The following is a 15,029-nucleotide window of genomic DNA, read 5'->3' as shown; positions in this document are numbered from 1 at the left end:
GCCGGCTCTGCCTCCACAGCTGCCCCTTGGGGACGCAGGTGCAGCCCTCACCTCCCTCCCAGAGAGGGACCCCAGCAGCAGCACTGCCCTGTCCCAGGAGGCAGGTAGAGGAAGGGGAGTCAGACGGTGCGGGCTGCCAGGAGGAAGTCTGGAGACCTGAGTCCTGAGTCGTAATCCCTTTAAAAAAGTCGCTCACCCTCTCAGAGCTTTATTTTCCTCCTCCAGAAAATGGGAATAATAATTTTTACATGTTGGGGGTTCGGTGAGACAATGGCACATGTCTAACCACTTACATAACATCCTGACCCATTCCTTTCGTGGGTGGGGAAAGAGAGCAACTGGGTGTGCGTTAGTTGGCAGCCCGAAGACTGTGGCTTTCAGCACAGCTGGGTGTTTGCATTCAAACCACTCACTGGGAGGTGGGTAAAATCAAGAGGTGGGTCCTTCCAGAACCTTGAGGCTGCACGGCGGATGAGAGCGCTGTTTCTGGAACCAGATGGCATGTCCCCTGGACTAGGTTAACTCTCCACACCTCAATTTTCTCATCTGTAAAGGGGGATGGTAAGAGCGCCCCAGGCATTTAGGTTGATGTGACGATATCCCCATGGATCCTTCAGCACAGCACCTGGAAGCAGCAAATACTCAATGCAGGTGGTCAGTGATGGTAAAGGAACAGAAGAGACACCTAGGAACTGACAGGGAGAGATTGTCAAGACGGATGTTGAGTGGAAGGCATGGTGTGTGGGATGCTACCATCTGGGCAGGGGGTGGGGAAATCAGACCACATGCCCTATTTGCTTGGATTTACAGAAGGATATTCTGGAAGGATACCTAAGAAACTAGCAAATGGGGTTACCTTGTGTTGGGAAGGTGAAAGGGGATGGGGTGGGAGCAGGGCTTTTGACGGTACACATCTTCACACAGTTCTGATCCGTCAACCATGTGAGCGAATTACCTATTGCAAAATGTTTTGAACTAACAAAAGCGTGACCTACTGGTATTACTCTGTCTGAGCTTCAGTTTCTTCCCTAAACGAGGAAGGTGATTTATGCCTCACCCACCTAACTAGGATTTCATAGCGATTCAGACAGAGAGTGAATACACAAGTGCCCTGAGAAAGAGGCTGGGATGATGATGCTGAGGAGGAGGAGGGCAGGGATGGGAGGCACCCAATGGGGGAATCACTGAGCCATTGTCCCAGGAGCTGAGCCTCAGTAAAGTTGACATGCCAGCTGGACACGTTTTGCTCTGGCCTCAGCCCTTGGCCTCTTTCCTCAAACATCCGTGGTCCAAAAGAGGCCCCTCATCCTGCCAAAAATTCCAGGGGAGGTGGCTGCAGGTGGGTGGGGCCAGGGGTAGGGCTCATGGGCACCTGCACATGACCCTTGACAGCTGGCCAGAGCTGTTGGGAGTAGGAAGGGGTCCTGGGAATGGAGTCGTGAGATGGAGGAGACACTGCCAAGGAAAAAGAGATTCTGCCCAGCAACAGCACAGAGTGGCTGGACCTCACCAAGGGTGCGGCTTGTGTTGCCTGGTCCTGGGCTCGGTGAAAGGAGACGGGGGGGAGTCATCTCATTTACCACACCCTCACAACCATTCTAATGCCATAAACTGGATTACCATTCAGATGAGGAAACTGAGGCTCAGAGACTTTCAGGTATGTTTACAGCCAGCCACTAAGTAGCTTGGATCCAGACCCAGTCAGTGTGGCTCCATCTCAGCATCACCACATCCTACCTCATCACCCCAGACTAGGGCTGCCCACCTTCCAGGGGACCCCGTTTATAGCAGCAGAACAGAAATTACCAGAGCTTAGCTCAGAAATTGCAGCAACAGCATTGTCTGTGGCCAAAGAGCTCCTCGTCCAGGAGGTTTCCATACTGGTTAGATACCCAGAACCCGCAGGCAAAGCCTGGGAGGGGCCGGGCTTGGGAATCCCTCCGGACCCCATGCCCCTGAAACTTCAGGAGCACAAGGATGAGAGAATGAAAGCACTTTTCATGGAATTCCAACAGGAAAACCACGAGAACATTCCTGCTCGTGGGATTCCAACAGGAAAACCAAAAGAACATTTCTCCTCGTGGGGTTCCAGCTGGGAGCCAGAGTCCATGTTCCCTGCTAAGGAGGCTGGCCAAGGGGTGGAGGGGAGGGCTTGCCCCGCCCTCATCAGCGGTCCCCAGCCCCTCAGACACATTCAAAGATTCCTCTGGCCTCTCTGGGATTGGATGGGCCATTCGGGAACCAGCTTGCCTGGCTCCCAGCCCTCCTGCCTTTGCTCCTGCCACCAGCTTCCGTGCAGAACTCACAGCCCCCTGCCCCTCCAGGGGTCTTCGTAATCAGGGTGAGGACTTGCAAGCATGTAACTAAAAGCTATCTTAAACTTAATTGCTTCTTGAGATGCCTCAGTCAACAGTCAGTTGCACCTGAAGACATATGGGACACACACCTGATTCTGCCCACCCTCCTCCAAGTAGCTATGGTGCCCCAGCATCAGGAAGCTGCCTGAAGCTACATACTGGGAAGGGCCCTGAGGAACAGGACAGGTTCGTGGCCTCAAGAGACTTCCACTCTAGTGGAGGAGCTGAGAGGCACTCCAACAGGAAGTGCTTTTAGCGTGCTGCAAGAGAAATGACCATTAACCCCAGGCGTCATCAAAGTAAACCATGTTTATGAAGTACCTACCTCGTGCCAGGCGCTGTGTTAGGCTTCAAGGCAGAGTGACATAGTTTGTCCTCCAAAAAAAACTATGGCCTAATGGGAGAGACCCCCAAATAAATGGCTATATCACAATGAGAGAAGAGTTACAATCAAGGTTTACTCAGGATGCAGAGAGGGGGGAGATCAGGGAAGGCTTCCTGGAGGAAGTGATGCTCAAGCGTGCTGAAGAGCTCAGCTGGAAATGCAGTGGGACTTCAGGGGTGGGTTGGGAGGTGGCAGGTTTGGTGGAAACCTCAGTAATGATGGTTAGGATCTGGGTCATGAAACAGTGATAAGACCTTAATAAAGGCAGGGAGGGAGCATGGAAGAGTAGGTTTTGGACACAGGACAGCAGACGCAGACACCAGATGGGTGGATCCGAAGGGGAGGGTTGGAAAGGACAGACGTCCCGGAGAGCCAGAGGGGCTGTGGGTCAAGTTGAGACGTGTTCCTTCACTCAGTGAGGGAGAGAGAGTCAGCGAAGGAGGGCATGGGAGAGGGTTGCCCTCAGGAAGACAGGAGGGAATCCAGGCTTTAAGGGGGTCTCAGAGCACTGCGAGGGAAGAGTGTGACATTTGGAAAATGAAAGAAATTCAGAGTGAGATCCCTGGGCCTCTTCATCTGCAACTATCCAGACACCCCAGTCCCACATCAGTGGGGTGGAATGTTATGTCCCATACGAGGCCCCAGGGCCCATCCAGGCAGGCTGCCAGGGACACGGAGCAGCTGTGGCCAAGGTAGGCGGGAATGGGTCCTACAACAAGCCATCCAGCCCGTTACCAGGAGAGGCCAGGGGCAGGAATCTGGGGTCAGGGTTAAGGGAAAGCAGAGGTGGCGAACCAGGGATGAGGGTAGGAACACACACGGCAGTGTTAAGGTGGGGGGCCACGAGCTGAAAGCCCACAACCAGGGTCGGGGTGGGAGAGGGACAGACCTGCCAGCAGAAGGCAGGAGGGGCCCGCGGGCCTGAACTAAGTCAGGATGGGGGGCCGGGGGCGGGGGGCCGTGGTGGGTGGCGTCTAAAGCAGGGGTGTCCTGGAGCAGGCTCCTATGGGCTCCAAGAGCCGATTGTTAAATGCCAGTAATTCTGCAAGAAAGTTGTTTAAAGGTTGGCAAAATCAGCCACGGAGCATTTACACCATGGAAATCAGCAAATGCTACAAATCTGGGCTACTTGTTTTCCACTCCCAGAAAGATGGCTGAGACCAGGGTTCTGGCCGTCCTCCACCGTGTGGTTTTGTGCTTCTGTGGCCTCAGCTGTAAATGACAGTTCTCAGCCCTGCCGACCATGAAGGACTGCTGGAGGGTCATATAAGAAAGTGTAGCTGGATGTGCTCTGTAGGCCAAAGCGTTGCAGAGAGAGAGAGAGAGAGAGAGAGAGAATTGCAAGTGGATTTCCTAGCCTCTCCCTGGATATCTGATCTAAATTTAGGTCCTTTTAGTCTATGTTGAATCCCAGCCACTGCCTTTCCTTCCTTCCTGCAGGCTCTCTGGAGACAGCCATAAGGAAGTCCCTGCTGGAAGGCGGCTACCCTTTGTTGTTCCACCTGCGAGTTTGCATGTGTGCTTTCTGGTCAAAGTCCCCCCAAACCTTCCCTGTGCCTCCTCCAACTACCCTTTCCCTCGTGCTCAGAAACTTTCAGTGGCTCCCTACTCCTCTCCTGGTGTTCCAGAGGCCCCACCCCTGAGAGGACATGTCCTTTCACATCAGGACACCTCAGGCAAGTCCTTAACCTCTCCAGGTCTCATCTGTACCCTAAGGGTAATGTCTATAACAGAGCCTGTGTGTTTTTCTGCAAGTAATAGAAACTGACTAACAGGGACTTCAACCATAAGAGAGTTGCCTACTAAGAAGTCTAGAGGTAGGCAGTTATCAAGCTGGCTTTGCAACTTCAAGATGCCAGCGCTCTGGATCAGGGTCCAAATTCTCTCTATATTCTCCCTTACAGTTGCAAGACGGCTGCCACAGCTCCAGATATCACATCTTAAGACTTCCTCCAAAGTCAGATGTAGGGTGATGGTCAAAGTGGAAAGAGCTCTCTTCATGTGCCTTTCTTATTTGATCAAGGATGAAAAATCTTTCTCAGAAGCTTTTCCATTGCCATTCCCCACAACTCCCGGCAAATTTTTCTTACGTCTTGTTAGCCAGAACTGGGTTATATGACCATTTCATGCCCCCAAAGAGGCTGGGAAAGTGTCACTTTTTCAGCCTCTAAGGTTGGAAGAGGGCAGGGGAGTGGGGGCGGGAAGAAGTTGAGAATGGCGTTTGGGTGGTCAATTAGCGTGGTGTTTAGAGGGTAGCTGAAGATCAGACACAATGGCCATGAATGTCCTCCCTGTTGTTAGGAGGGCTCACAACCTCCCAGACCCCTGCTCTGTCCCCCAACTTGTCACCCCTGGGGCTGTAGGGGCATCCTCTCCCCTAGGGGGGCTATTCATCTTCCTCTGAAACAATAGTGAGTGAACAGGCTCAACTCCAACTAAGCAGTCGCAGGGCCAATTGTATGGATGATTCCAGGAGAAGAAGGGAGGTCTGAGTCTTGTCACAGACAATCCACAAGTCTGTATTGGCCTCTCTGTGTGCCCAGCCCAGGGTGGCAAGAACCTGTCCATTGTGTGGTAATCATCTGGGTAATGTGTAATGTATACATTCAAGCCTGCGCTGCAGACCAATGATATCAAACCACTGCTGGGGGCGCCTCTGGGCTTCCCGGTTCAGGTTTCAGTTCCCCAACTTCTTAGCATCTCAGAGACTCTTGGATTCCCTGTCACTCCCGAGACTGTCTTACCTTCCATTCCTCCCCAGCGGATGGCGCAGCAACAACCTGCCTGGTCTCTAGACTTTTCCTTCCCTGGCACGACACTGGCAATAACCCTGGGCTCCCAACTGGATCTTCCTCCAAAGGGTCTCCAGCAGGAATCGGGCTCCCAGATGGGGATCACAGTGAGGGGCAGAGACTGGCTGGAGGACAGAGGGAGAGAAGAGCCACTCATACCCAAATTAGGTGTGCTGGCTGCTTCTGAAGGCAAGTCCCTTGTTTTTTGCCAAATTTCAATTGATGAGAACGAGGAGAAACATGGCTATGCAGGAAGTGTATGAAAGCTGAGGAAGAAAGCTGCATCCCTTGGAGATCAAAACTCACAGAGATTACACAGAACACTAGAGTTAGGAGAAGTGCAAATTTTGCAAAAATACCTCCCAAAGAATGGTGGGAATTTAGAGGAATAGCTATGAACACAGGCTTTGGGGCCTGATACGTTTTGGTTCAAATTCTAGTTCTGCTGCTTATTAGCTGAGTGATGTTTACATCAGTCGGGATAGGCTAAGTTATGCTGCAGGAACAAATAACCCCCAAATCTTAAAACAAGAAAGGTCTGCTCACTGACACAAAGCCTTGCTACATGTCTAGGTGGCTCTGTGCAGCTGCCCTCCATGTGAAGACCCTGTGGTGCCCCTCCAGATTGACACGGCCTTCTTCGACCACTGTGGAGAGGGGAGAAAACTGGGGGTCAAGCACAAGCGATTCAGTGCTGCCACTGGGAAGTGACCCATATCAGGTCCATTCACATGAAAGTCACATGACCTCATTTAACTTCAAGAGGGCTGGAAAGCACCATCCTCCCACGTCCCGGGAAGGAGAGGGGAACTAGGTGCTGGTGGGCAATAATAATGTCCTCCACAACTTTGGACAAGTAAATTAACCTGTTTCCACATCAGTTTGCTCATCTGTAAAATGGAGATAATGATATTTACCTTAGAAGGTTGTTGTGAGGATTGAATAAGATCATCTAGGCTGGCTATTCCAAGTACACAGTCCTCTTGACAAATTGATTGGTTCGGGGATGGACACATCCCAGTGATACCAATCAGGGTTTTGCTTAAGATTTCTTTATGGATGCCAGAGAGGGTTTCTCTACCTCTGAGATACTGAGCGATGAGGATCAAGAGGGCCTGAAGCTCTTGCACATAATAAGCGATTGTTATAATTTGTCTTGATAGAAAATAAATTCCAAGAACTGTGAGAGTCCCCGAACTCCATTTAACCGTAAGACTAAACTGCACCTAAGGAGGTTTCCTAAAGCAACTCCCTCATTCGGTAAAAAATATCATTTACTCCCACGGAATTGATGAAATTCAGTTAAACGGATTCATGGAGCCCCATAATTTCCCTTCATAATTTGTAACAATTTGTAATTAAATATAGAGGTTAATCTCGCCACAAAATTTACAGTGCAAGAAGCGTTGCATTTAAAAATTTCCCCAAGTAGGTTACATCTTGCTAAAACCTGCATTTGTCACGATGATAGGTACTTGATGAAAAAAGTTATCGAAGGACCCCAGGCTATGCCTGGCCCATGAAGATTGATGGCGGGGGCTTAATCGTCAATCCATGGTTGTCCCTGCTGTCGCCCACATGGTCCGTGCAGAGGAGGTACCTTGATTCTGGGGCAGACTTGGCCTGGAGACCTTTCTCAAGGTCCCTGAGCCTTAGCACCTGGGGTCTAGTTCTCGCAGGCACAGAACAGCCCCTCTCCCATCCAGCAATTCTTGGGGGCCGATCTCTGGTGTTCACGCCCCACAGAACCTCCAACTCTTCTCTTCTGCAGTCCAAGAAGGCCCACACTCCTCAAAGGCCAGCCCCCTCTCCTGGCCCTACCGACAGATTCCCCGTTTAACCACCTGATGGGCACAGGCCCTCCAAATCACAGGGCAGCCCACCCCAGCCTGGCAACTTCTCCATTTGGCCGGAAACACAGACCAAAGACTGTTACTTCCCTCAGGCTGATAAGGAAAGCTCAAACCTCAAGAACTCAAAAGCTGGGCTTTCCAGAAGTGTAAAGGAAAAGGCACACACTCCCTCTTCTATCCTGATAAGCCAGCAACCTAAAAAGTAGAAAAATGACACCCCATTTCTCGACAGGTTGTTCTCCTACTTTACACTGGCATCAGGCCCACCTGCCAAATATATCTGTGTATGGGGACAGGAGGTCCTAGCAGCTCGTGTCTAATTTGCTCACCATTTACCCCCAGTCTCTGGCTCACAACATGAGCTGTAGGTCTCAATACATACTGGATCAATAATTACTTATTAATCAGAACTCTTTCAGTGCTAAGTGACAGAAATTCAAACGGAATCAATTTTTTAAAAAAGGTCATTGGCTCTTGCAACTGGGAAAACTGAAGGCAGGCCTGGCTTCTGCGAAGACTGGAATGATGCAGAGTTGGATCTTCTCTCTGGGCCTTTGGTCTACTTTCCTCAATGTGTTGGCTTCATTCTGCCAACAGCTTCTTCTTGTGTCCTTGGGCAATGGCTCCAGCAGCCTCAGGCTCTCATCAGTCAGTACCTCCTCAACACTCAGGATCTCAGTGGAGGAGAGACTCTCCTTCCAGCATCCAAAGCCTGAATCTTAAGTGAGACTGATTGCATTATGTATCTACCCCTGAACCAATCACTTGGCCAAGAGGATGGTGTACGCCAATGGCCACTGGATCACACGCCCCCCTCTGGGTGGTGGTGAAGAGGCCCCATAAGAAATAGCTTCACCAAGAAGAGGGGTGGCTCCTCTAATAAAAATGGGAGCTATGACCAAGAAAAGAGAATGGTGCTGTGCAGGCAGACGGAAACAGCAGGCATCCCCTACACACAGTGTTGGCAGTTGAAGCTGGTGGGACATGTATTCAGTTAGGTTCAGTCATGGTGAGTGTATCAATTAGGGTGAGTTAGCTGCTGTAACAAACAACCTCCAAATCTCAATGATTTAACACACCAGACTGACTCACATCACAGTCCAAAGCAGGGTGTTGAGGTGCTCTTCATGCAGTCATCTAGGGACCCCTGTTTTGCCTTCCTCATCCTCCAGGGCTCTAGAGTCCTCTAGAGTTCTAGTTGCACAGATGGGGAAAAGGGGAGTGCACAGAAGTACCTACAGGAAGTTTTTAGGGGTTAGGCCTGGAATTAGTATACATCACTCTGGCCGGATATCCATTGGCCAGAACTTGGTAACTGCACATACTAATTGCAAAAGAAGCTGGAAAATGTGCTCAGGAAGAAACATACACAGAATTTGGTGAGTTCATAGTCTCTGCCAAATTGAGAGAGGGCCCCTCACAGGACCAAGGTGGGGTTTGGGAGGAGGTGGGGCAGGAGGGAAGGGTGAGCTGGGCTTGGAACTGAATGAAGGCTGCCAGCCTGTGCCCTCCAGATTTTTCACCCTGGGCAGGTCACTCTCCTTCTCTGAGCCTCAGTCTCCCCATCTGTCAAATATAACCCCCTTTAAAACGCTATGCAAGCATTTTTTGCTTCTATGATTTACCCCCTGCCTAAAGCCTCCATAGCCTTTCCCAGCAGAGTTTCTAAGATCTTATAACTCTGACCTCCCCTTTAACTTCACTACATCCCCCTATCCAAGTCCTTCTTTTCCCCCTTCTCTGCTTTATTTTTCTCCATAGCACCTGATATACCAAGTGTTTTTCTCATTCATTCATCATCCCCCTGCATGAGAATATAAGCTCCAAGAGGGCACAAATTTCTGTGTTTAGTTCACTGCTGTATCCCAAGTACCTAAAAGTGCTTGGCATATTGTACGTACTTAGTAAATATCTGCTGAATGAATGAATGAATGAAATTTAAAACTTTTCTCAGAGGAGAGGGTTGTCTAAAGTTCCTAACAGAGCAACACTGCCCTCTGGTGCCAGACACTTGAATTGCAAGCACATAGTCTGGGTGGTTGCGGGGTGGGGGACAGAATCCAGGGACAAGACTTGTCAAATCAACCCTACTTCGTTGCTTCAAACACCACGGTCTGACTTTGGGTGTTTGGATGGCTCAACAGGCCCATAGGGTCTGATTTGCTGTCCCGTGCGTGCTTCCCTCCTGATCACTAGATGTGACCTCACTAACCATTCCTAAGGTCCTCAGAGGCACCAGGCACTCAATGCTTGCCCTGACACTGCTAACATATGGGCAGTGCTATCTCTTCAGAAGACGAAAGAGCAGAAAAAAAGAGTCCAGTCCTGAGAGAGGATGAGAGAATACATGAGGTGAGACCAGTAAGAAGGACCAAAGGAAGAAGAAAAGGCCATTGGGAGAAGCCAGGACACTAGGCCCTACCTCAAACCTGACCTTGCATTCCCTTTGGTTTCCTCATTTGTAAGATGACGGCGATGGACTAGATGAGCCCTAGCGCACACAGGGAGGCCAGCCCTGAAGTCCTTGGGAAGGCACAGAGAGGGTCATGGGTGGCTCCAAGTTCTAGAGTTAACACCTCGAAAGAGAGGTAAGTGACTCGTGCCCTGGTCAGAAGCTGGTGTCCTCAGTTGGACACCAACGGGGGGTCTCCTCATTACTAGGCAATTGTCTCAGTGCTGTGGAGGGCCTCTGCTCTCCGGGGAGGACCTGGCTGTTTAACCCACTTTCCCTCTCAGAACCTCACCCAGGCTCTGGCCCAGCCTTGGTGGGTGTGGCCCAGTGCCCTTAGTGTCATGGCGACCAGGAGCCCACTCCCCGCTCCCCCCCGGCCCCAACACACACACACCACGTTTTGTTTGCATTGCTCCTTTCAACAGCCTGAGGATTCAGTGCAGTTGGTCTCTGATTTCCTTCAGCAAGGTTGGCTCCTCCAGTTCCCTCAGCTGGGTTGGCTGCCTTGGGGGATGAAGGGAAGTGGCTCTAGATGGACTTCTGTCCCTCCTTCCATAGCCTTGCCCATCGGCGCGGAGCAGCCTAGGTGACTCTGCTGATATCCACGGACCTTTCCTTCTGGCTTCTGCCACAGCTCAGTCCAGCCCAGATATATGGAGCACCTTCCAGGAGTGTGTGGGATTTTGAGATAGCTTGGGCCTCTGATGCCAAAGGGCTGCATGGGGGACACAGCACATGCAGAACAGCAAGCAAGCCATGACAGTGCATGTGTGAGCAAGTGTCAAAGCAGAGGGCTCAGGCTGAAGGGAGAGTGGACTGGGAAGTCTTCCTGGAGGAGGTAGAACTCCTATGGCCTTTTTTTTAAAAATAGTTTTAAAAATTGTTATTTATTTATTTATTCACCTATTTATTTATTTGGCTGCGTTGGGTCTTTGTTGCTGCACACCGGCCTTCTCTAGTTGCGGCGAGCGGGGGCTACTCCTCGTCACAGCTTGCGGGCTTCTCATTGTGGTGGCTTCTCTTGTTGCAGAACATGGGCTCTAGGCACGCAGGCCTCAGTAGCTGTGGCACGAATAATCAGTAGTTGTGGCTCACGAGCTCTAGAGCACAGCCTCAGTAGTTGCGGTGCATGGGCTTAGTTGCTCCGCGGCACGTGGGATCTTCCCAGACCAGGGCTCAAACCTGTGTGCCCTGCATTGGCAGGTGGATTCTTAACCACTGTGCCACCAGGGAAGTCCCTCCTATGGCCTTTAAGTTCAGAGAGTATCTGAGACCTTAGGAGCAACCACCTTGTTCCAGCAAACCTTAGCACCTAGAGTCAGGGGGAGGGACAACTGTGAGCACCCTCCCCCCTCCCCCCCATGGGTGTTATCGAGATATAGTCCTGGCCACCTCATGACACTGGGGCATCTGGATGCCCAGAACAATTTAGGGGCCCCACCATTCTCCTCCCTCCATCCTCCTCCTCCTCTGCTTCCCCTACCACCACCAGAGACTCCTCTCCTCTTGGTTTATTCAGGGTCCCTTCTCTACCTACTGCCTTCTCTCCCTGTCTGTGCTCTGCTTCTGCTGCCCCTCCCATCTGGCAAGTCCTCCTACTTACTCCTAGGAGCTAATGGAATAATAGGCAGATCATCTGTAGTCAGCTCAGCATCACTACCACCCCACCTTAGGTCTCCTCTGTGGCACTGAGAGAGGCTGGGAACTACAATTCCCAGAATCCCCTTGATTGTATGGTTCCATCTCGGAAACACTAAGGAGAAGCTCTGGTCCAATATCTGTCATATTTGTAAGAAAAGGAGAGGTCATGATTAAATCTAAATGCAGATCAAGAGTTTTCTATGAAAATTTAGCAGCCAAACTGACATGTGCTATAAGTGTAAAATACATTCCAGATTTTGAAGACTTTGTACCCCCAAATGTAAAATACGTCATTAATAATTTGTATATTGGTTCCATGTATTTTTGATATACTGAGTTAAATAAAATACTAATTTTGCCTGTTTCTTTGTACTTTGTTAATGTACAAAAAAGCACTGAAATTCTTAAATTACGTATGTAGCTCACATTATATTTCTATTGGGAAGAGCTGGTTTAAAATGTGTGGAAAGTGGATGGAAAATAAACACACAAAACACTGCATAGATGCATGAGACAATGAACAATGTCACAATGTTGAATGTGGATTAATGTCACACGAGAGAGATGCAGATGTCAAGAGTTAAGAGTTCAAAGGAGAAAAAGAGGTCCCCGAGGACTGCTGGGCAGGGAAGGGAGGTAGTGACGGCAGGACTGAGCCACACCCTAAAGTACAGGGAGGATGTGGACCAGGCAAGGGCGTGAGGCCATTCCAGGCAGTGGATTCAACATGCTAAGGGAGGAATAACTCAGGTATGGCAAGATGCAAAGGCCTTGGGGTCTCAAGCAAATGTGAAGGAAGGGTCATTGTTTCCACCTGTGTCTTCAGTCACCCCTCCATTCATTCCACCCTGTGGCTAGAGTGCTGGGGAGGGAGAGAGGCAGGCAGGAAGGTCCTGAGCTGTGTGCTGCGAACATGGGTACCATCACCTAGGGCACCAAAAGGGTCTTCGAACACCAGGTCACAGTGCAAACTCAAACCCAGATCCAAACACCTCCTCGGCTTTGTCTAGAGCGGGTTCCCTAAGGGACCAGGTTTTTCAGGGGTGTTGGGGTCAGGGTCCAAGCTCCAGCAGGGCAGGATGCTCTACCCAGGTCCCAACCCAAGCAGCCCCATGCCAAGCAGGTTCCTGGGGCGAGTCAGAGGGGAAACATGTGCTCCAGTCTGAGATGAACTTACTCCATCTAGGCAACATGGAGTTTGGTGGAATGAGGCCGTGGGGACAGAAACACGAAGCCCACGGCTTGAAAGTGCTTGCATTTGCATTTTGCAGAATTTCTGGCATGGCTGTCCCTGATCAGCAGCAAGATCTTTCTGAGAAAAGCTGGGACCTCTGTGGTCCTGGCCTGGTCCTTAGGGACTGGCCGCCTGGAGCCGGGGGAGGAGCTGGAGCTGAGTCCAAGTGGGATGTTGAGTCATTTCAGGAAGGGCCGCTGTGGTTTCCAGCCCAGGCCAGAAGATAGGCCCAGAGACTGGACCCAGAGGAGCGGAAAGGCCAGCCAGACCAGAGGGGGCGCCAGAGCATCCATTGCAGCACAACCAAGATCAGGTAGCACGGTGGCCTCAAAAAAGCACTGATCCCCAAACCCTGAAAGTGCACTGCCTTGGACAGGCCTCCTTGTTGGGAGATCTTTGAAAACAGGAGAACTTTCCCACCATTGCCTCAAGGGACCTTCACTCTTGGTTCCAGAAAGAGGAAGCCTTAGCAGCTCAATAAACCCTTCCTAAGCACCCATCTGTTCCCCAACACTGAAGCAGGCACCACGGGGGAAATGAGAGGAAAAGGAGAAAAACTTTAAATCTCAGCGCAGAAAGAGCCTTAAGAGGTCACTTTAAAGCGACTTTCCAGGGACTTCCCTGAAGGTCAAGTGGTCAAGAATCCAGGCTTTCACTGCAGGGGGCACAGGTTCAGTCCCTGGTCAGGGTGGGCGGTGGGGACTAAGATCCCGCATGCTATGTGGCATGGCAAAGAAAAAAAAAAAGTGACTTCCTAAAGTAGAAATTCTTGCAACAGCATCCAGGGCAGCTCCATGTGGCCTTGGTGCTCTGAGAGCAAACAGTTTAACAAAATCGAAGACTTTGTAAGCAACCTTTGGAGGACTGGCCCAGTATAGGAAGGGGCACTAAAGCGTGCAGCCCAGACTGCAGGAGCCACAGAACCCTCAGCCAGGATGGCCAGTGACAGGGATGGCCAGGGTGACGGGGATGGCCAACTGTGCATGGGAATAGGTAGAGAAGGCCTCCTGGACAAGGGGACTGGAAGTGGGCCTTGAAGGACATGCAGGCTCTGGGGGTGGGAAGAAGAAAAGGGGATGCAAAATGGTTTAAAAAATAAAAATAAAAAAAGAGGAGGAGAAGGAGGAAGAGGAAGGGAAGGAACAGGAGAAGACGTTGACAATAGTGATCTGAGAGGCAGCGGGAAGTTTTCCAGCCCCCGAATCTCTGTGGACTAAACTCTCACCATGAAATTTTCATCTGGGGGCAGACGGGGGGAGGGACGACTAAGTTTTTCATTCTTTATTTTCATCTTTCAAAATGAAGCTTTCCTTGCTGAGATAACATGTGAAATCCCTAACAGGACATCAGATGGTGACAATCAAATAACAGGCAGATAGGAACGGAATAAAGACAAACGCTGCCACTGTTTTGCCACCAGTTAGCCAGTTGGACCAGCGGCTAGTCATGTCCACAAAAACGCTATGGCAGTACGGAAGGGAGAGAGATTGGGTTGGTCCAGGGGGCAGGGTCGGTGGGGATCTCCACCTCATTGACTCAAGAAAACTCCGACTTTCTCCTTTCAGTCTCTATGAAGCTCAGCCCTCCAACCAAATCTCGAAGTGTAAAGAGAAGCAAGGTCTCTCCGAAGCGATGTGCTCTTGTTGTCCTGAACAGCTTCTGTGTGATCTCAATCTCCTTTCCAAAGGGCTCATAGGACAAAAGCCCTGAGAACGTTTCACAGCAAAATTGTTAAGTTCCTGGGCTCTGGAGTCAGGCTGCCTGAGTCTGAGTCCTGGCTCTCCTGGCTGGATCTAAGACCTTGACCTCCATCTCTCTGAAGCCAAGTTTCTTCATTTGCAGCATGAGGCTGAGAAGAGTACTTATTTCACAGGGTTGCCATGAAGGTTAAAATATATAATGCACTCGAAGTATGTGGAACAGCAGGCATTATGCTGGATAAATGTTGCTCTTAATATTCTCACAGATTTTCTGCAACCAACCAATACAAAGAATCCTTTGGGTGTTTCAAACAAAGACAGAGTCTACCCAACCAGGACAACAATTTTTAGCATCATTCTTCCATTTATTCACTTCTTACTGACTGAATACCTGCGATGAGCAGGATTTTATAAAGAGTATAAAGACACAAAGATAGTGTGGAGAGCTACCCTGTCTTGAAGGAATGTACAACTTAAGTAGGCACAATAAGACATGGTCTCAAGGCATGACACAGTGAACAGGGCTGTATGCTGAACTTACAAGGTCCCGTATCATTTAGGATTGGGTTAGGCTGCAAGTAACTGAAAACCCCAAATGATGGTGGCTTAACGAAG

At 50.3% G+C, this 15,029-nt stretch overlaps 1 long non-coding RNA gene across 1 annotated transcript in view; it reads right to left on the bottom strand.

The window, feature by feature from the left end:
* Nucleotides 1–226: 226 nt before the first annotated feature.
* Nucleotides 227–15,029, bottom strand: part of LOC132502016 (uncharacterized) — a 127,677-nt gene continuing 112,874 nt past the window's right edge. The window contains exon 4 of the long non-coding RNA XR_009534382.1: nucleotides 227–625. This is a non-coding gene — a long non-coding RNA (uncharacterized LOC132502016). The remainder of the gene's footprint in view (nucleotides 626–15,029) is intronic.

This window comes from Mesoplodon densirostris, chromosome 14 (genome assembly GCF_025265405.1).
Source record: "Mesoplodon densirostris isolate mMesDen1 chromosome 14, mMesDen1 primary haplotype, whole genome shotgun sequence".
Classification (NCBI taxonomy): Eukaryota; Metazoa; Chordata; class Mammalia; order Artiodactyla; family Ziphiidae; genus Mesoplodon; species Mesoplodon densirostris.
The sequence above is the reverse complement of the archived record's forward strand: the minus strand, read 5'-3'. Positions and strand labels throughout refer to the sequence as shown.